Source organism: Marmota monax, unplaced genomic scaffold (assembly GCF_021218885.2).
Source record: "Marmota monax isolate L192 unplaced genomic scaffold, Marmota_monax_Labrador192_F-V1.1 WCK01_AAM20220418_F8-fsc00226, whole genome shotgun sequence".
Lineage (NCBI taxonomy): Eukaryota > Metazoa > Chordata > Mammalia > Rodentia > Sciuridae > Marmota > Marmota monax.
In genome coordinates this window covers 1,560,221-1,581,883 of record NW_026693142.1, presented here as the reverse complement: position 1 = coordinate 1,581,883, position 21,663 = coordinate 1,560,221, and positions in this window count along the sequence as shown.

Below are 21,663 nucleotides of genomic sequence, written 5' to 3'. Positions count from 1 at the left end.
GCAGAAACACAAGTGGCTGCCCTTGACTTCCAGAGGCGCTGACTCTCCTGGGCGCCCGCAGGGTCCCTGGCTTTTCTTGAAGGCCACAGAGCAGAGTAAATCCAAGCTGCGACGAGGGTGTCTGAGGAGAAGGCGAGAGCCCAGGTCTGGCCCTGGCGGGACTGGAGGAGACAGAACCCCTTTCCCACTTTTGGCTATTTGTCACCACAACCGCAGCTGGTCCTCCACTTTACTTAGAAGCTTTTTCCCCCTTTTGAACACTTTCTGGCATTCAGTCCAAGTGGACAGAGCTCAGCCCACCCACTAAACATGGTGACCACGGGCATTGACTCAAAGGGTTGTAGGGAAGCTCGGAACATTAACACCCAAATCTAAACAACTGCGTGAGAGTCATGTTTTCTTGAAAATTAGGTTTCTCCTCGGGAGGGAAGAAAAAACTCAATAGATTCAACATAAAAATGTAAAATTTCTGTATCAAAATGTGACATGTTAAAACATTAAGGAGTCTTGGAAAAATACTACCCAGCTAATAAAAAAGGCGAGCGGGCTACACTGCAGGTGCATGGAGCTAACTAGCCATCAAGGAAGACTGGGAGAAAAGGACATGAAATGGCAACTCAAAGATCAACTTCACAGAATAAAAAAGCAAAAACACCAAGACGGCGCTTTCCCGAGCTGTCTGGCTGCCGCACTGCGTGGGTGGGAGGGAACACACAGCGACTCTCCCTTGCTGCACATAATGCGAGGACACTCACCAGAGCCCATCAGAACACTCGGCTGTCCCCGAGCGAACAGTGGCACAGACATGGCCTCATACACATACCCAGTCACAAAGCCTGGCTTTTAACAGCAAAAGTTTCAAACCTAAAAAGCATACCTGAGCCATGGACCATCACCCAGGTGGCTTAGAATCTCGCTTACAAAGAAGCCTGAGGGTGCAGAGGAAGGAGATGGACCACAGCGGGCACGAGCCCAAATACCGCTGGCGAGACCCCCCCACGGAGCAGAGGCGCAGCGCGCTGCAACAGTGATTGACGGATACACCAAGGAGAGCCAGGGGACGACACCCAAAGTCAAAAGGAGGACACTGAACTTCAGTGAGCCGTCAGCTCAGCCTCTCGCAGGCACGGACAGGGAAAAGCCCATCGGGCGGCTCATCACGAAGATTTTGACTGAATTTCTTCTTGCCATTATTTATTTATATTCTCATTTATTCTAGTTTCAAAATCTTCCCATAAGCATATATTGTGTTTATAGGACACACATGATGTTGACATGATATTTATAGTAATTCAAAGTTCTTCTAAAGCCATAAGGGGACTCGTTGGCTCTTAGTTTGCTGAAACACTGGTATCGGAGGTAGCCAGGTGGTCCTAAGGAGCGAGTGCCCTGCCACAAAGACACAGGGCGAATCCCACCTGATGGTACACTCCAGAGAAGGGCTGGTCCCCTGTCCAGAAGACACGTGCCATTCAGCACCTGCTCCCTCCACCGAGGTGCTGCCACCTCTTACCTTGTGCTTCTGCGGCATGGGCTACGCTAAGCTGCTGACATCTGCCCCCTTCTGCCAGACGGTGTGACTCTTGGGGACATGTTTTATCATTTCTTGGGTCTGCAGCCCCTGGCAGAGCTCCTGGGTGTAGTGAACCTCAGGAAATATCTGCTGAATGCATACATATAATAGGCATTAAGTAACTCCTTGTTGGATAAGTAGGAGCGACAATTCATAAAACCGTAAAGAAAGGAAGACACGGGCAGCTGAAGGGGCTCCCGACACCCACTAACCAACTGGGTCAGAAGTTGCTCACAGATCCTGGGGCTGGACACACTTGTGGTCGGCTTCCAGGGACGGCAGGACCCCTCCTCCCTTCCAGTGCAGCCCCCTCCACCCCACACCCCTGGGCACAGTGGGGCACCCATGCCGTCACTCAGCGTCCTCCATTCCTGCAAGGAACCTAAAGCTCGCCAAAATGGTCAGGCACCCCCTCCAGTCCCTGCAGCCCACGGGAGGCTGTGCGGCCACGGGCAGGGAGGGTCAGGAGGAAGCAGTCTGGTCTGCTGGCCATGGCAGCTTGGGCAACGTGGGCTCCCAGGCCCCGGCACCTCCAGTCTTCAGCCAGGTCCAACGCACTGTCCCTACATGTACAGTTGTACCCTCAGGGGCCCATCCTTGCCGTAGCAGGAAGCTAAGCTTTCTGACATGCCAAGTCTCCTGCATCCTAGAGAAGCCAGGCCGAGGTGAGCAAATCCTACCCCACACCAGACGTGGAGAGCTGGAGTGAACGCAGGCCTCTGTCCCTGCGCGTCAGACCCGGAGGCCAGCTCGCCCCTGCAGACCTCACCACCTCTGAGTCCCTCTGCAGCCTCACGGAGAGAGATGAGCACGTCCACCCCTGCCACCCCACCAGGTGTGGAACAGCTCCAAGGCCAAGCACATCTCCCTCAGGCCTTCCCTGCAGCCTTGCGGCTTCACCGCCGACAGGCAGTGAATCAAGGTTTCTGGGAAGAAACAGCAGCACACCTCACCTTGGGGCAAACGACAAGGCTGGCCGCTGGCCGGCCTCCTAAGAAACAGGTAGCTCTGCAGTCCTGGAGTAAAAACAGGCGCGGAGCCTGGCACGGAGCACCTGGCTCGGAGCACCTGGCTCGGAGCACGTCTCCTGATGCCTGAGCCACTGCAGATGCAGCTCCCACCCCACACCTTTGATGCTGCCAAGGACCCGATGCCAACCCTGGGAATACCAGGTCCAGGGCAGCCGCAGACACGGAAAGTGGAAACCCCTGAGGCAACAAGGGCAAAGGCAAAGGCCACCTCGGCCTCCGTTGCAGGCTCCTGCAGCAGGGAGCAAGCTGCCCAGAGAGTCATCCTGCAGCCCCGTTGAGCACGGGAGACAGCCGTCCTCTGCGAAGGCAGGGGAAGGCTGGTGTGCCCTCCCTGGGGATCCTGGGACCTCCTTCGCAACAGTTTTGCAGGTGACCTGAGGAGCGTGGACTGAAAGAACAATCTCTAGCAACTTTATACAAGAAGGTCAGCTTTTGCCCCTGCAAGGGGAGGACCTCCCTGTGTCACGAGGCAGCAGGCCCTCCCCACTGGGGCCTGGCTGGTGCTGTGACCTAGAAAAGTCATGCTGCTCCTGCCTCTGGACTCCCTCATGAGAATCCATGAAAACTTTGGGACCCCTCCTTGCAGGATTCAAGGGGTGACCGACCCCTGGGGTCTCGCATCCTGTAGTGATTCTGCCCTCACACAGCACCCCGGGCCCGAGGTGCTCAAGCAGGAGCCTTCTCGTCCTGACTCAGCATCCTTCTTGTCCCCACGACCAGAAGCACCTCTGCCCAACCTGGGGCTTGGCAGGAAGCCCTGCTGTGTGCAGTGGACTGACTCCTTCAGGAGCATCGAAGTCACCAACGTCTCTGATGAGCATCTGCCACGGCCACAGCTTCAGAACAGCATTTGTAACTAGCGCACACGCTCCCTCCTGCTAGTGCCGGGAAAGAGCAATTCCAGGGAGCCTGGCTCCACTGAGAGAAGGGGAGTCGGCTCAGGCCCGCCTCTCAGGGCCCCTGCCTCTGCACCTCGAGAGGACTCCAGGAACAACCCGCCTTGCAGAGCTGAGAGGACGGGCAGAACGGGGTGTGGAGAGCTCTGCAGAAGCGTCCGGGAGCCTGCGGCCTGAGTGTGCTGTAGCACCCGGCAGAACAGAGAAGGAGAACCCCGCAGAGCCGCCACTCCAGCTTGTGCCACAGCGGCAACCGCCTGCCCCTTGGCTGACAGGGAAGGAGGACAGGAAGAGACCCGGGAAGAGATGTGTGTGCCTTCTGAACACAGTGGGGGGGCGGGCCTTGATTCTGATGCTGGCGCCCGGGCACCGCTCGCTGAGGAAGCGGGATGGCTCCTGCTAACCCGCGGTGCCCGGCTCCCCTGGTCACCGTGAGAACTGGCTACCAGCCTTCCCACTGAGCCTTCTTCGAGGGCCAAGGACACCAAGCACACAGCATTTTCTCTTCCTTGTCTCTTCCACAGAACCAGCTGCTTCAAATATGGAGAGTAGGGCCACACCCGCTGCTGGTGACACCCTCGAGGCTCTGTCTGGGTAAGACAAGGGTGCTGGCTCTTCCAGAAGCCCGGCATCCAGAAACAAGTGCCAGGGGCACCCAGTTCTCAAGCTCCACAGGGACCCAGGGCCCTTGGCTTTGTCCTACGGGGTCCTCCCCCACCCAGGCTCCCTCGACCCTGGAAGAGCCGTGGTGAGTGGGGGTGGGGAGAGGGTGAAGACCAGGCACAAGGCCAGGTTCGCACCTACCACCGGGCGGCAGCCTATGGTCCGTCAGCACACACATGTGTGAGGTGCCAGCTCTGAGCCTGAGGCTGTTGGGATTGGGTGCCACCAGAACCCGAGGCACAGCCACCTCCTCCCTGGCAGATGGACAGGCGCAGCAGCACAGCGGGAGGGCATGTTTGCAATGAAAAAGTACCGATGGCAGTGCCATCGCAAAGCCGTGCCCTCCGTGCCCATGGCCACGCACTCCTCCAGAAGGACTCTGTTTTTCTGACGGAGTTTAGAGGATCTGGCACAAAGAATGTGTGGGATGGACAAGCGCATCGTCATCTGGAAATCATCAGCTACCAGGGAATATGGTGCACCGTGGGTTCACGACCATAAAGAGAAACATCCAGAACACTTTGTGCTGAAGAAAGAAGGGAGAGAGGGAAAGGTGGGGAGGGGGCATGGGCTGGGGGCTGTCCACGGCCTGGATGCATGGCCACGCATGCACCTCAATGAGGACGGCTAACCCACCTGTGCCCGGCGCCCCTCATCACCCTGAGAACTTGCTACTAGCCTTTTCCACTTACCCTCCTTCGAACAGCAGCACCTAACATCAGACTTAACCATTTAGGCTCTTCAACTCTGTGCGTTAACCCAGAAAAGGCCCAGTGCCCTGCCCATCCGCGTTCAATAAATCAACAGGTCCATCTCCGCAGCCTGGTGCCTAATGGCGTTTATGAGCTCTGGCAAAGTCGTGACCACTTAACCGGAGCAATTAAGCTGTGTCTTGCTCTTATGATTATTAGAGACTGACTGGTTGTAATTCATTCTTTTCCAATGCAACTGACAATTCATACTTATCTGTAGGGCGCAGATCACTGGTCTCAGGAAACTCCCCGTCACTGCTCACGACCACCTGTGTCCCCCTCTGGAGAAGAGCAGCGAGGGGCGCTTCCCACACGGCCTCCATGTGTTGGTGACCAGATGCGTCCTAGAGCTCGGGACTCGGACACACGGAACCAGAGCCGCTCCCGGGCAGGTGAGAGCAGCAAGCCACAGGAAGGAAGTGGCGGCCCTGGTGGGAGCCCCGAGGACACCCTGGCTCAGGCCGCTCCCTCTGAGGCCCTCCAGGGATCCTGTGGGAGGCTGCGGGGGAGATGGCCCAAAGCGCTGCCGGTAGGAAGAGGCCAGTGGGGCAGGAGCAGGGACAGCTTCCGAAGCAGGAGTCGGCACGTGAAAAGACAGGGGGCACTTGTAAATACGTGCTTTAAATAATTTAAAGTGTATTGCATTTTTAAATAAAATTGCTCACATTTTTAGATAAATGGATGAGCTGCCCCCCAAAAGAGGGGAGCGCCCTGCACTGTCCCCTGGCCAGTCTGATGGGCAAAGTGATCTCGTGGCTGGGTTTTTATTTTTGCTTTTGTTTTGACGCCAGGGACTGAGCCCGGTGTGGCTCGTGCGGGCGAGGGCTCCCCACCACCGCCCAGCCTCAGCCCCTCTCTCGCTGGTCGCTCCCTGGGAAGCTCGGCGTGGCCTCACATTGCTGCTGGCCTCAGGTGTGTGTTGGTCACCAGGTAAACCTACGTGCCAAGCGTGGCTTCAACTCGCATGGTGAACACACGCCGTGGCCTGGGAGAGCTGCCGTCCTCAGCCTGCCTCGGAGGCTCCCGGGGTGGTGAGACTGGCACCACGTGTTAGAGGAGAGGCTGGTGGGAGCAGCCTAGGCCCGTCCTCTCCCGGGGCTCGGAGGGCTCTCCAGACCTGCTGCTCTGACACTGGGGACGGTGCCAGGGAGGGCGGTTCCCAGGGGCAGCATCGCTTCGTGGCCTGGGGCCTATGCCGGTGGCAGTGCAGTGGGGCTCAGGGCACACATGCATCTGCCAGGCTTCCCTCCACTCTAGTGCTTCAGAATCGAGCTCCATGTCTGTCCCTCCCTCCCTCATGAACAAACAGCCTGTTTCCTGAGAGAAATTTGAGGTTAAAGAGATGGCACCCCCAACCCCGTCTCCTCCTGGCATCTCAGCAGGGTCTTGAGTGAGATGACCAACGGGGAACAAAATGAGGCACGTGCCTCCCCAGCATCAGTTGAGCCAGGTTTTTGCCTGGCCTTTCCCTGGTGTGTGAGTGTGCAAGGGCACAGGGCATGTGTGCAAATGAGTGTGGGCATGGGTGTGAGTGCTTGGTCTAAATTCCTACCAGGACTGCTCCTAAGTAGTTTTTTCTTGTGATTCAAAAAAAAAAAAAAAAAAAACCAAACCCAGGAGCCAAGAAGAAGGTGCTCTCCTCAGCCCGTCTGCCCTCCCCAGGGCCTTGCTTGCAGGGACGAGATGGAGTCCTATATAGCTGAGGCCACCTGTAAGACCCTGCGGCCCCCAGGCCTGCCCACAGAGCATTGCTGGGACATCCCTGGACGCTGATGCTGCTCCAAATGGGACTGCGATGAACGGAGGGACACAGAGGGTCGTGGAATTTCAGCCCTGATGGGGAGACTGTGGCCAAGATCGGCCCTCTGTGCTCCAGGCCGGGGTGGGACTCAGAACCGCCCTCTTCTCCGTCCTAGCTGCCTTTCCCCACAAGACGAGCCAAAGGGTGAACAGCTGGCCTGTCCTCTGGGTGCAGGGCCTCGGGGCAGCTGGGAGCCTGCCTTTCCCAGCCCAGGGCTGCCAAGCGGCCTGGGCGCACAGAGGCCATCCTCCATGTGGCCTCCGAGCTCATCACAGTCTGTTCCTGGCAGGCCATCAGTGTCCTTGTCAGATCCTGCCCCAGAGGCCTGCTGGTCCTCCTCGCGGCCCACCCGGCACAAGTCATGGCCACTTGCCCCGACACTGGAACGCTGCTCTTGCTTTCTTGTTCAAAGTTCCTGGGGGGACAGGTTCTATTGCCACTGCATTAGAGAATGGAACAGGTGGCCATCTGTGGCAGAGCCAAGACCCCAAACCGACTTCGTGTGCTCACTGGACTGGCCAGAGTTCGCCGCAGAGTTTTGGTGAAGACGTGCTGACTGTCCTGGGAGGGACAGAGAGATCTCGGTGGCCCTCCAACTCAAGACGAGTTTTAGGAGCTCTCTGTGGGACTGACAGGCTGCCAGGCCACCTCTGTCCCCGACACTAGCACCACACACACACACACACACACACACACACACACACTTCCTCACGTGGCCCTCCGGCTGCTCAGGACCCTCCACGTGACGCCATGTCAGTGCACCGCCCAGTGTCCCATAGGCTTCCTCCTCGGAGCAAAGCCGCCTCCAGAATACACCCGCCTCACTGCTGCCCATGAGGACCCACCGTTCCCCGCCTGGAGCAGTCGTTTGAGCAGAGATGAAACCTCACCAGGGGCCGTTCCTCCCAGCCAACGTCAGCCTCTTAATGTGGCATTTCAGACACCTTGGCGGGGGACACTGGGACCAGGAGACTCGGGGTCCTCCGTGAGCTGCCTGTTCTGCTTCCCGTCTGCGGTGCTCTACGTGGGCTTTGGACTCTCTCACCCCAAGACCAGCCTGGGCCAAGTCTGGGCCTGGCACCTCTCCCAGCCAAGTCCCAGCTCTCCTGTGCACCTCACCGAGCCCTAGCTGCCCGGAACCAGGAGCGCCACACAGGCCCGTTATCCTCTGGTGCCTGGGGGGATGAAGGCAGTGGCTTCCCTCCAGGCTGCGAGGGCAACAGACCAGCTGACACACGGCAGGCGCCAGGAACGGCACGGGGACCTGGTGAGCACACCCGGGTGACGATGGCGACCCCCAGCGATGACGATGATAATGGCGGTGAGCACTACATGGTGACGAGGGGGGGGGGAGCACTGCACAGCGGGACAATGTCCATGTGCTGAAAGCACGGTCCCCGTGTGGGCTGTCCAGAGGTGGGGCATTTAAAGGGCGACTGGGTCACAGGGCCCTGACCTCTAGGGACCGACCCACCAAGTGGACAGCAGCTGAATGCAGCACACGGGGTGGGACTGGTAGGAGGAAGCAGGTCTCTGGGTGGGCCCTGGGGGAGGCTGTCTTCTGCCAGCTCCTTGCCCTAGTGCTGCTTGCTCTCCTTCTCTCCCCGGGGGCTCCTGTCTCGCGCCCCTGGCCACAGGAGAGGCAGCGTCCCTCCCCCAGCCTTTCCACCATGAGGCTCTGCTTCACGTCCAGCAACGAGTCAGCCAACCGGGGACAGAAACCTTTGAAATCGTGGGCTGACACACACTTTTCCTCCCCCAGGTCGTTCTTGTCAGGTGTTTTGGTCACAGGGACAAAAAAAAGCTGACTAACACACTGACAAGGACGGTGACGATGACAATGATGGCCACCCCACCCGTAATCACGATGATCACCATCACTGTCACCTGCCCATGACACATTTAGAGGAAGTGGCGGAACAGAGTGTTTTAACTCAACCCTGTGGCTTCTTAACTGAAGCTGTCTCCATCCATCACGGAAACAGCCATTAGGCGTTTTGGTGGAAGGAGACTGTCTGTTCCTGGCTTGCTGCCTTTCTAAATAGGCTGAAAATGTTCAGAGTAGGGATTCTGAGGCTTTGGAGAGATTCCACCGTGGATCAATCATGCAGCTCCAACTCCTGAAACCAAACACGCTGCATTTGGTAGTCTCCTTCCAATAAATTGTTCAAAAGAGCTAAGAAAGTGATCACTAAATTCAAATGATCTTGAAATTCACAGAAAGAAAAATGACTTTTATGTTTGAGCCCCAGGTTTCGAGGAGAGGGTTTGGAGAAGGGAGTCCGCAAGGAAGATAGGAGGGGCCTCAGGCAGAAGGCCCAGGAAGGGCCCAGGGACAGAGCCACAGCCTGAAAGCCTTCACAGACGTACAGATGCTGGCCGCACTGATGAGAGGCTCAAGTGTGACGCTCAGCAATAGGGCAGACAGACCAAGCTGAGTTTCCTTTTCAGGGACACTTCTATTATAGCAGGATTGAAGAAACTGCTCAGTTCAAAGGCATCCAATGCAAAATTCTTTATCCTTCTTTCCTGCCTTGATCCTTTTTGAGGATGGCCTCTTCCCCACCCTCTGCCAGTGGCCACCAGACACAGAGCTTGAGGTGAATGTCCAACTCCACTGTTCCCCAGGAGATGGACAGTGAGAGCCCAGCAGTCACAACCGTCAAACCCTGCGCCAGCCTCCTGATACCCCAGAGAGAAAAGCGAGAGAGAGCTGGCACAGGACGTGTGGCTGCCGCCCAAGGCTGACAGGCAGGTCAGACTTCCAGAAACGATTAGATGCAATGTGTCCAGCCAGACTCTCCCACGGACCCACGACTTGCTTAACCCAGAAAATGGGAGGAGGAAAGAGATGGAGAACCACTGTGTGAGAGGAGAGCCGAGCTTAGGGTGGTGGCTGACCTGCACTCAGCACCCGGTTTGTGGATGGTTTGTTGAGGGACTGTCTTCGCTCACCTGTCTCAGTGGACTCCTCTGCAAACATGGGCTATTACCTGGCCATGGCACCACAGGGCTTCTAGAATAATGAAGTGCGTGTGGACTGTGCCTCCAGGAGGTGCTCCATAAGCGCCACTCACTCTGCCTCGGGCTAACAACATCCAGGATGGCGCTGACCCTTGCCCACCTGCCCACCTCCTCCGAGGAATGATGGATGATATAGGTGGAGGAGTTGCCTGGTCTCATTACAGAGACAAAGAGTTAATTTTTAATAGGAGTATGGTGGTTTGGATGGGAATTGTCCCCCAAAGGCTCATGTGTTGAAGGCCAAGGTGACAGTGTCCAGAGATGGGACTCGTGGGAACTGATTGATCATGAGGGCTCATGCCTCTTCCAAACCCACTGGGAAGGGGTGGGAGCTGTAGGCACTAGGACTAGTTGGAAGAAGTATCTATTTCTCTCTCTGCCTCATGTCCTAGGAGGGTATACCTTCTCCCAGCCCCTTCCATCATCCCCACCCTCCTTCAGGGCTGCAATTAGGTGAGCAGCTTCCCTCTGCCATGCCCTCTGCCTCGGAACCAGGCACCATGAGCTGAAGAACAGGCCAAAATAATCCTTACTCCTAAGTTGCTTCTTTCCCAGGTGTTGTGTCCCACTGACAGAGAGCTGTCACCTACACAAAAGGTACCAGAAGTAGGGTTGCTGCTGTGACTCTGCCTGACCTTGAAATTATTTGTGCGGAGGCGGAAAGGACTGGAAATGCACACTAGAGAGTCCTTAGAAGGTCGTAGGTGGAACACGTGCACAGTTCTGGTATGAGCTAGGTAGGCTGCAGCTACGGGATCAGAAAGGCCTCCACTGAGGTTCCAAAGGAAGTGCTCCGAGGCCAGATTGTGTGCCATGTCCTGAGAGAGTGACCAGGAAATGTCAGAGTAAAGTCCCGCAAGGGGAGAACTGGGTAGATGAAGAGGCCAGGAACATGAAAGGTCAGCGGAGGAGAAATGCAGACAGGGAGTTGACAAGCCTAGATGCCAAGAGGGCTACACCTGGCAAGGTCATGGAGTGGGGCTGCTCCAGTCCTGTGGAGCTCACCTCTCACCTCATGTCACAGAACGAGGGATGGGCTGCTCTAGTCCTGTGGAGCTCATCTGTCACCTCATGTCACAGGACCAGGGATGGGCTGCACTAGTCCTGTGGTGCTCACATGTCACCTCATGTCACAGGACCAGGGATGGGATGCTCTAGTCCTGTGGAGCTCACCTGTCACCTCATGTCACAGGACCAGGGATGGGCTGCTCTAGTCCTGTGGAGCTCACCTGTCACCTCATGTCACAGGACCAGGGATGGGGATGCTCTAGTCCTGTGGAGCTCACCTGTCACCTCATGTCACAGGACCAGGGATGGGATGCTCTAGTCCTGTGGAGCTCATCTGTCACCCCTCATGTCACAGGACCAGGGATGGGGATGCTCTAGTCCTGTGGAGGTCACCTCTCACCTCATGTCACAGGACCAGGGATGGGCAGCTCTAGTCCTGTGGAGCTCACCTCTCACCTCATGTCACAGGACCAGGGATGGGGATGCTCTAGTCCTGTGGTGCTCACATGTCACCTCATGTCACAGGACCAGGGATGGGCTGCTCTAGTCAGGTGGAGGTCACCTCTAACCTCATGTCACAGGACCAGGGATGGGCTGCTCTAGTCCTGTGGTGCTCACCTGTCACCCCTCATGTCACAGGACCAGGGATGGGCAGCTCTAGTCCTGTGGATTTCGCCTCTCACCTCATGTCACAGGACCAGGGATGGGGATGCTCCAGTCCTGTGGAGGTCACCTGTCACCTCATGTCACAGGACCAGGGATGGGGATGCTCTAGTCCTGTGGATCTCGCCTCTCACCTCATGTCACAGGACCAGGGATGGGGATGCTCTAGTCCTGTGGAGCTCACATGTCACCTCATGTCACAGGACCAGGGATGGGGATGCTCTAGTCCTGTGGATCTCGCCTCTCACCTCATGTCACAGGACCAGGGATGGGGATGCTCTAGTCCTGTGGAGCTCACATGTCACCTCATGTCACAGGACCAGGGATGGGGATGCGCTAGTCCTGTGGAGCTCACATGTCACCTTATGTCACAGGACCAGGGATGGGGATGCTCTAGTCCTGTGGATCTCGCCTATCACCTCATGTCACAGGACCAGGGATGGGGATGCTCTAGTCCTGTGGAGCTCACATGTCACCTCATGTCACAGGACCAGGGATGGGGATGCTCTAGTCCTGTGGAGCTCACCTGTCACCTGATGTCACAGGACCAGGGATGGGATGCTCTAGTCCTGTGGAGCTCACATGTAACCTCATGTCACAGGACCAGGGATGGGATGCTCTCGTCCTGTGGAGCTCACCTCTTAACTCATGTCACAGGACCAGGGATGGGGATGATCTAGTCCTGTGGATCTCGCCTCTCACCTCATGTCACAGGACCAGGGATGGGGATGCTCTAGTCCTGTGGAGCTCACATGTCACCTCATGTCAAAGGACCACGGATGGGCTGCTCTGGTCCTGTGGATCTCGCCTCTCACCTCATGTCACAGGACCAGGGATGGGGATGCTCTAGTCCTGTGGAGCTCACATGTCACCTCATGTCACAGGACCAGGGATGGGGATGCTCTAGTCATGTGGTGCTCACCTCTTACCTCATGTCACAGGACCAGGGATGGGGATGCTCTAGTCCTGTGGTGCTCACCTGTCACCTCATGCCACAGGACCAGGGATGGGGATGCTCTAGTCCTATGGAGCTCACCTCTCACCTCATGTCACAGGACCAGGGATGGGGATGCTCTAGTCCTGTGGAGGTCACCTCTCACCTCATGTCACAGGACCAGGGATGGGGATGCTCTAGTCCTGTGGAGGTCACCTCTCACCTCATGTCACAGGACCAGGGATGGGCTGCTCTCGTCCTGTGGAGCTCACCTCTCACCTCATGTCACAGGACCAGGGATGGGGATGCTCTAGTCCTGTGGAGCTAACATGTCACCTCATGTCACAGGACCAGGGATGGGATGCTCTAGTCCTGTGGAGCTCACATGTCACCTCATGTCACAGGACCAGGGATGGGATGCTCTAGTCCTGTGGAGCTCACCTGTCACCTCATGTCACAGGACCAGGGATGGGGATGCTCTAGTCCTGTGGAGGTCACCTCTCACCTCATGTCACAGGACCAGGGATGGGGATGCTCTAATCCTGTGGAGCTCACCTGTCACCTCATGTCACAGGACCAGGGATGAGGATGCTCTAGTCCTGTGGTGCTCACATGTCACCTCATGTCACAGGACCAGGGATGGGGATGCTCTAGTCCTGTGGAGCTAACATGTCACCTCATGTCACAGGACCAGGGATGGGATGCTCTAGTCCTGTGGAGCTCACATGTCACCTCATGTCACAGGACCAGGAATGGGATGCTCTAGTCCTGTGGAGCTCACCTGTCACCTCATGTCACAGGACCAGGGATGGGGATGCTCTAGTCCTGTGGAGGTCACCTCTCACCTCATGTCACAGGACCAGGGATGGGGATGCTCTAATCCTGTGGAGCTCACATGTCACCTCATGTCACAGGACCAGGGATGAGGATGCTCTAGTCCTGTGGTGCTCACATGTCACCTCATGTCACAGGACCAGGGATGGGGATGCTCTAGTCCTGTGGAGCTCACCTCTCACCTCATGTCACAGGACCAGGGATGGGGATGCTCTAGTCCTGTGGAGCTCACCTCTCACCTCATGTCACAGGACCAGGGATGGGATGCTCTAGTCCTGTGGAGGTCACCTCTCACCTCATGTCACAGGACCAGGGATGGGATGCTCTAGTCCTGTGGTGCTCACCTGTCACCTCATGTCACAGGACCAGGGATGGGGCTGCTCTAGTCCTATGGAGCTCACCTCTCACCTCATGTCACAGGACCAGGGATGGGGATGCTCTAGTCCTGTGGAGCTCACCTCTCACCTCATGTCACAGGACCAGGGATGGGGATGCTCTAGTCCTGTGGAGGTCACCTCTCACCTCATGTCACAGGACCAGGGATGGGGATGATCTAGTCCTGTGGATCTCGCCTCTCACCTCATGTCACAGGACCAGGGATGGGGATGCTCTAGTCCTGTGGTGCTCACCTGTCACCTCATGTCACAGGACCAGGGATGGGCTGCTCAAGTCCTGTGGAGCTCACATGTCACCTCATGTCACAGGACCAGGGAAGGGGATGCTCTAGTCCTGTGGTGCTCACCTGTCACCTCATGTCACAGGACCAGGGATGGGATGCTCTAGTCCTGTGGAGCTCACCTGTCACCTCATGTCACAAGACCAGGGATGGGGATGCTCTAGTCCTGTGGAGCTCACCTCTCACCTCATGTCACAGGACCAGGGATGGGCTGCTCTAGTCCTGTGGAGCTCACCTGTCACCTCATGTCACAGGACCAGGGATGGGGATGCTCTAGTCCTGTGGTGCTCACATGTCACCTCATGTCACAGGACCAGGGATGGGCTGCTCTAGTCCTGTGGAGCTCACCTGTCACCTCATGTCACAGGACCAGGGATGGGGATGTTCTAGTCCTGTGGAGGTCACCTCTCACCTCATGTCACAGGACCAGGGATGGGATGCTCTAGTCCTGTGGTGCTCACATGTCACCTCATGTCACAGGACCAGGGATGGGCTGCTCTAGTCCTGTGGAGCTCACATGTCACCTCATGTCACAGGACCAGGGATGGGGATGCTCTAGTCCTGTGGATTTCGCCTCTCACCTCATGTCACAGGACCAGGGATGGGGATGCTCTAGTCCTGTGGAGCTCACATGTCACCTCATGTCACAGGACCAGGGATGGGGATGCTCTAGTCCTGTGGAGCTCACCTCTCACCTCATGTCACAGGACCAGGGATGGGATGCTCTAGTCCTGTGGTGCTCACCTGTCACCTCATGTCACAGGACCAGGGATGGGGATGCTCTAGTCCTGTGGAGGTCACCTCTCACCTCATGTCACAGGACCAGGGATGGGATGCTCTAGTCCTGTGGTGCTCACATGTCACCTCATGTCACAGGACCAGGGATGGGGATGCTCTAGTCCTGTGGAGCTCACCTCTCACCTCATGTCACAGGACCAGGGATGGGATGCTCTAGTCCTGTGGAGGTCACCTCTCACCTCATGTCACAGGACCAGGGATGGGATGCTCTAGTCCTGTGGAGCTCATCTGTCACCCCTCATGTCACAGGACCAGTGATGGGATGCTCTAGTCCTGTGGAGCTCACATGTCACCTCATGTCACAGGACCAGGGATGGGGATGCTCTAGTCCTGTGGAGCTCACATGTCACCTCATGTCACAGGACCAGGGATGGGGATGCTCTAGTCCTGTGGAGCTCACATGTCACCTGATGTCACAGGACCAGGGATGGGATGCTCTAGTCCTGTGGAGCTCACATGTCACCTCATGTCACAGGACCAGGGATGGGATGCTCTCGTCCTGTGGAGCTCACCTCTTACCTCATGTCACAGGACCAGGGATGGGGATGCTCTAGTCCTGTGGATCTCGCCTCTCACCTCATGTCACAGGACCAGGGATGGGGATGCTCTAGTCCTGTGGAGCTCACCTCTCACCTCATGTCACAGGACCAGGGATGGGGATGCTCTACTCCTGTGGAGCTCACCTGTCACCTCATGTCACAGGACCAGGGATGGGGATGCTCTAGTCCTGTGGAGCTCACCTGTCACCTCATGTCACAGGACCAGGGATGGGATGCTCTAGTCCTGTGGAGCTCATCTGTCACCCCTCATGTCACAGGACCAGGGATGGGGATGCTCTAGTCCTGTGGAGCTCACCTCTCACCTCATGTCACAGGACCAGGGATGGGCAGCTCTAGTCCTGTGGAGCTCACCTCTCACCTCATGTCACAGGACCAGGGATGGGGATGCTCTAGTCCTGTGGTGCTCACATGTCACCTCATGTCACAGGACCAGGGATGGGCTGCTCTAGTCAGGTGGAGGTCACCTCTAACCTCATGTCACAGGACCAGGGATGGGATGCTCTAGTCCTGTGGTGCTCACCTGTCACCCCTCATGTCACAGGACCAGGGATGGGCAGCTCTAGTCCTGTGGATTTCGCCTCTCACCTCATGTCACAGGACCAGGGATGGGGATGCTCCAGTCCTGTGGAGGTCACCTGTCACCTCATGTCACAGGACCAGGGATGGGGATGCTCTAGTCCTATGGATCTCGCCTCTCACCTCATGTCACAGGACCAGGGATGGGGATGCTCTAGTCCTGTGGAGCTGACATGTCACCTCATGTCACAGGACCAGGGATGGGGATGCTCTAGTCCTGTGGATCTCGCCTCTCACCTCATGTCACAGGACCAGGGATGGGGATGCTCTAGTCCTGTGGAGCTCACATGTCACCTCATGTCACAGGACCAGGGATGGGGATGCGCTAGTCCTGTGGAGCTCACATGTCACCTTATGTCACAGGACCAGGGATGGGGATGCTCTAGTCCTGTGGATCTCGCCTCTCACCTCATGTCACAGGACCAGGGATGGGGATGCTCTAGTCCTGTGGAGCTCACATGTCACCTCATGTCACAGGACCAGGGATGGGGATGCTCTAGTCCTGTGGAGCTCACCTGTCACCTGATGTCACAGGACCAGGGATGGGATGCTCTAGTCCTGTGGAGCTCACATGTCATCTCATGTCACAGGACCAGGGATGGGATGCTCTCGTCCTGTGGAGCTCACCTCTTACCTCATGTCACAGGACCAGGGATGGGGATGATCTAGTCCTGTGGATCTCGCCTCTCACCTCATGTCACAGGACCAGGGATGGGGATGCTCTAGTCCTGTGGAGCTCACATGTCACCTCATGTCAAAGGACCACGGATGGGCTGCTCTGGTCCTGTGGATCTCGCCTCTCACCTCATGTCACAGGACCAGGGATGGGGATGCTCTAGTCCTGTGGAGCTCACATGTCACCTCATGTCACAGGACCAGGGATGGGGATGCTCTAGTCATGTGGTGCTCACCTCTTACCTCATGTCACAGGACCAGGGATGGGGATGCTCTAGTCCTGTGGTGCTCACCTGTCACCTCATGCCACAGGACCAGGGATGGGGATGCTCTAGTCCTATGGAGCTCACCTCTCACCTCATGTCACAGGACCAGGGATGGGGATGCTCTAGTCCTGTGGAGGTCACCTCTCACCTCATGTCACAGGACCAGGGATGGGGATGCTCTAGTCCTGTGGAGGTCACCTCTCACCTCATGTCACAGGACCAGGGATGGGCTGCTCTCGTCCTGTGGAGCTCACCTCTCACCTCATGTCACAGGACCAGGGATGGGGATGCTCTAGTCCTGTGGAGCTAACATGTCACCTCATGTCACAGGACCAGGGATGGGATGCTCTAGTCCTGTGGAGCTCACATGTCACCTCATATCACAGGACCAGGGATGGGATGCTCTAGTCCTGTGGAGCTCACCTGTCACCTCATGTCACAGGACCAGGGATGGGGATGCTCTAGTCCTGTGGAGGGCACCTCTCACCTCATGTCACACGACCAGGGATGGGGATGCTCTAATCCTGTGGAGCTCACCTGTCACCTCATGTCACAGGACCAGGGATGAGGATGCTCTAGTCCTGTGGTGCTCACATGTCACCTCATGTCACAGGACCAGGGATGGGGATGCTCTAGTCCTGTGGAGCTAACATGTCACCTCATGTCACAGGACCAGGGATGGGATGCTCTAGTCCTGTGGAGCTCACATGTCACCTCATGTCACAGGACCAGGGATGGGATGCTCTAGTCCTGTGGAGCTCACCTCTCACCTCATGTCACAGGACCAGGGATGGGGATGCTCTAGTCCTTTGGAGGTCACCTCTCACCTCATGTCACAGGACCAGGGATGGGGATGCTCTAATCCTGTGGAGCTCACATGTCACCTCATGTCACAGGACCAGGGATGAGGATGCTCTATTCCTGTGGTGCTCACATGTCACCTCATGTCACAGGACCAGGGATGGGGATGCTCTATTCCTGTGGAGCTCACCTCTCACCTCATGTCACAGGACCAGGGATGGGGATGCTCTAGTCCTGTGGAGCTCACCTCTCACCTCATGTCACAGGACCAGGGATGGGATGCTCTAGTCCTGTGGAGGTCACCTCTCACCTCATGTCACAGGACCAGGGATGGGATGCTCTAGTCCTGTGGTGCTCACCTGTCACCTCATGTCCCAGGACCAGGGATGGGGCTGCTCTAGTCCTATGGAGCTCACCTCTCACCTCATGTCACAGGACCAGGGATGGGGATGCTCTAGTCCTGTGGAGGTCACCTCTCACCTCATGTCACAGGACCAGGGATGGGGATGCTCTAGTCCTGTGGAGGTCACCTCTCACCTCATGTCACAGGACCAGGGATGGGGATGATCTAGTCCTGTGGATCTCGCTTCTCACCTCATGTCACAGGACCACGGATGGGGATGCTCTAGTCCTGTGGTGCTCACCTGTCACCTCATGTCACAGGACCAGGGATGGGCTGCTCAAGTCCTATGGAGCTCACATGTCACCTAATGTCACAGGACCAGGGAAGGGGATGCTCTAGTCCTGTGGTGCTCACCTGTCACCTCATGTCACAGGACCAGGGATGGGATGCTCTAGTCCTGTGGAGCTCACCTGTCACCTCATGTCACAGGACCAGGGATGGGGATGCTCTAGTCCTGTGGAGCTCACCTCTCACCTCATGTCACAGGACCAGGGATGGGCTGCTCTAGTCCTGTGGAGCTCACCTGTCACCTCATGTCACAGGACCAGGGATGGGGATGCTCTAGTCCTGTGGTGCTCACAGGTCACCTCATGTCACAGGACCAGGGATGGGCTGCTCTAGTCCTGTGGAGCTCACCTGTCACCTCATGTCACAGGACCAGGGATGGGGATGCTCTAGTCCTGTGGAGGTCACCTCTCACCTCATGTCACAGGACCAGGGATGGGATGCTCTAGTCCTGTGGTGCTCACATGTCACCTCATGTCACAGGACCAGGGATGGGCTGCTCTAGTCCTGTGGAGCTCACATGTCACCTCATGTCACAGGACCAGGGATGGGATGCTCTAGTCCTGTGGAGCTCACCTCTCACCTCATGTCACAGGACCAGGGATGGGATGCTCTAGTCCTGTGGTGCTCACCTGTCACCTCATGTCACAGGACCAGGGATGGGGATGCTCTAGTCCTGTGGAGGTCACCTCTCACCTCATGTCACAGGACCAGGGATGGGATGCTCTAGTCCTGTGGTGCTCACATGTCACCTCATGTCACAGGACCAGGGATGGGGATGCTCTAGTCCTGTGGAGCTCACCTCTCACCTCATGTCACAGGACCAGGGATGGGATGCTCTAGTCCTGTGGAGGTCACCTCTCACCTCATGTCACAGGACCAGGAATGGGATGCTCTAGTCCTGTGGAGCTCATCTGTCACCCCTCATGTCACAGGACCAGGGATGGGATGCTCTAGTCCTGTGGAGCTCACATGTCACCTCATGTCACAGGACCAGGGATGGGGATGCTCTAGTCCTGTGGAGCTCACATGTCACCTCATGTCACAGGACAAGGGATGGGGATGCTCTAGTCCTGTGGAGCTCACCTGTCACCTGATGTCACAGGACCAGGGATGGGATGCTCTAGTCCTGTGGAGCTCACATGTCACCTCATGTCACAGGACCAGGGATGGGATGCTCTCGTCCTCTGGAGCTCACCTCTTACCTCATGTCACAGGACCAGGGATGGGGATGCTCTAGTCCTGTGGATCTCGCCTCTCACCTCATGTCACAGGACCAGGGATGGGGATGCTCTAGTCCTGTGGAGCTCACCTCTCACCTCATGTCACAGGACCAGGGATGGGGATGCTCCATTCCTGTGGAGCTCACCTGTCACCTCATGTCACAGGACCAGGGATGGGATGCTCTAGTCCTTTGGAGGTCACCTCTTACCTCATGTCACAGGACCAGGGATGGGGATGCTCTAGTCCTGTGGAGCTCACCTCTCACCTCATGTCACAGGACCAGGGATGGGCTGCTCTAGTCCTGTGGAGCTCACCTGTCACCTCATGTCACAGGACCAGGGATGGTGATGCTCTAGTCCTGTGGTGCTCACCTCTCACCTCCTGTCACAGGACCAGGGATGGGGATGCTCTAGTCCTGTGGAGCTCACATGTCACCTCATGTCACAGGACCAGGGATGGGGATGCTCTAGTCCTGTGGAGCTCACCTGTCACCTCATGTCACAGGACCAGGGATGGGGATGCTCTAGTCCTGTGGAGCTCACCTGTCACCTCATGTCACAGGACCAGGGATGGGGATGCTCTAGTCCTGTGGAGCTCACATGTCACCTCATGTCACAGGACCAGGGATGGGATGCTCTAGTCCTGTGGAGCTCACCTCTCACCTCATGTCACAGGACCAGGGATGGGCTGCTCTAGTCCTGTGGAGCTCACATGTCACCTCATGTCACAGGACCAGGGATGGGCTGCTCTAGTCCTGTGGATTTCGCCTCTCACCTCATGTCACAGGACCAGGGATGGGGATGCTCTAGTCCTGTGGAGCTCAACTGTCACCTCATGTCACAGGACCATGGATGGGATGCTCTAGTCCTGTGGAGCTCACATGTCACCTCATGTCACAGGACCAGGGATGGGATGCTCTAGTCCTGTGGAGCTCACATGTCACCTCATGTCACAGGACCAGGGATGGGGATGCTATAGTCCTGTGGAGCTCACCTGTCACCTCATGTCACAGGACCAGGGATGGGCTGCTCTAGTCCTGTGGATCTCGCCTCTCACCTCATGTCACAGGACCAGGGATGGGGATGCTCTAGTCCTGTGGAGCTCACATGTCACCTCATGTCACAGGACCAGGGATGGGATGCTCTAGTCCTGTGGTGCTCACCTGTCACCTAATGTCACAGGACCAGGGATGGGGCTGCTCTGGTCCTGTGGATCTCGCCTCTCACCTCATGTCACAGGACCAGGGATGGGATGCTCTAGTCCTCTGGAGGTCACCTCTCACCTCATGTCACAGGACCAGGGATGGGGATGCTCTAGTCCTGTGGAGCTCACGTGTCACCTCATGTCACAGGACCAGGGATGGGATGCTCTAGTCCTGTGGTGCTCACCTGTCACCTCATGTCACAGGACCAGGGATGGGGATGCTGTAGTCCTGTGGATCTCGCCTCTCACCTCATGTCACAGGACCAGGGATGGGATGCTCTAGTCCTGTGGTGCTCACCTCTCACCTCATGTCACAGGACCAGGGATGGGGATGCTCTAGTCCTGTGGAGCTCACCTGTCACCTCATGTCACAGGACCAGGGATGGGATGATCTAGTCCTGTGGAGGTCACCTGTCACCTCATGTCACAGGACCAGGGATGGGCTGCTCTAGTCCTGTGGAGGTCACCTGTCACCTCATGTCACAGGACCAGGGATGGGCTGCTCTAGTCCTGTGGAGGTCACCTGTCACCTCATGTCACAGGATCAGGGATGGGCTGCTCTAGTCCTGTGGATCTCGCCTCTCACCTCATGTCACAGGACCAGGGATGGGCTGCTCTAGTCCTGTGGAGGTCACCTGTCACCTCATGTCACAGGACCAGGAATGGGCTGCTCTAGTCCTGTGGAGGTCACCTGTCACCTCATGTCACAGGACCAGTGATGGGATGCTCTAGTCCTGTGGAGCTCACATGTCACCTCATGTCACAGGACCAGGGATGGGATGCTCTTGTCCTGTGGAGCTCACATATCACTTCATGTCACAGGACCAGGGATGGGCTGCTCTAGTCCTGTGGAGGTCACCTGTCACCTCATGTCACAGGACCAGGGATGGGATGCTCTAGTCCTGTGGAGCTCACATGTCACCTCATGTCACAGGACCAGGGATGGGATGCTCCAGTCCTGTGGAGCTCACCTGTCACCTCATGTCACAGGACCAGGGATGGGCTGCTCTAGTCCTG